This window comes from Nannospalax galili, unplaced genomic scaffold, assembly GCF_000622305.1.
Source record: "Nannospalax galili isolate Female #2095 unplaced genomic scaffold, S.galili_v1.0 scaffold784, whole genome shotgun sequence".
Taxonomy (NCBI): domain Eukaryota; kingdom Metazoa; phylum Chordata; class Mammalia; order Rodentia; family Spalacidae; genus Nannospalax; species Nannospalax galili.
In genome coordinates this window covers 52,767-53,417 of record NW_008352133.1, presented here as the reverse complement: position 1 = coordinate 53,417, position 651 = coordinate 52,767, and positions in this window count along the sequence as shown.

The following is a 651-nucleotide window of genomic DNA, read 5'->3' as shown; positions in this document are numbered from 1 at the left end:
TCCACTTCTCCTTCCCTGATTGCTTGTTATTGGTATATAGAAAGGCTACAGACTTTTGTAGGTTAATTTTGTAACCTGCCACTTTACTGAATGTGTTAATAATTTCTAGGAGTTTTCTGGTGGAATTTTTGGCATCTCTTAGATATAATATCATATGATCTGAAATAAGGGATAATCTGATCTCTTCTCTTCCAGTTATTACTCCTTTAATTTCTTGCTCCTGTCTTACTGCTCTGAAAGAGTTACAAGCACTATGTTAAAGAGAAGTGGAGGTAGTAGACAGCCTTGTCTGGTTCCTTATTTCAGTGGGAATGCTTCCAGTTTTTCTCCATTTGGAATGATATTGGCTGTGGATTTTTTACATATAGCTTTAATTATGTTGAGGTATGTTTTCTTTAGTTCAATTCTCTCTAGGACTTTGAACATAAATCCATGCTGAATTTTGTCAAAGGCCTTCTATGCATCTATTGAGATCACCATATGATTCTTGTCTTTGAGCTCATTTATATGATTTATGATATTTATTGACTTACATATATTGAACCATCCCTGCATCTCTGGGATAAAGCCGACTTGATCATGGTGGGTGATATTTTTGATGTGTGTCTGTATGAGGTTTGTAAGTATCTTGTTGAGAATTTTTGTATCTCA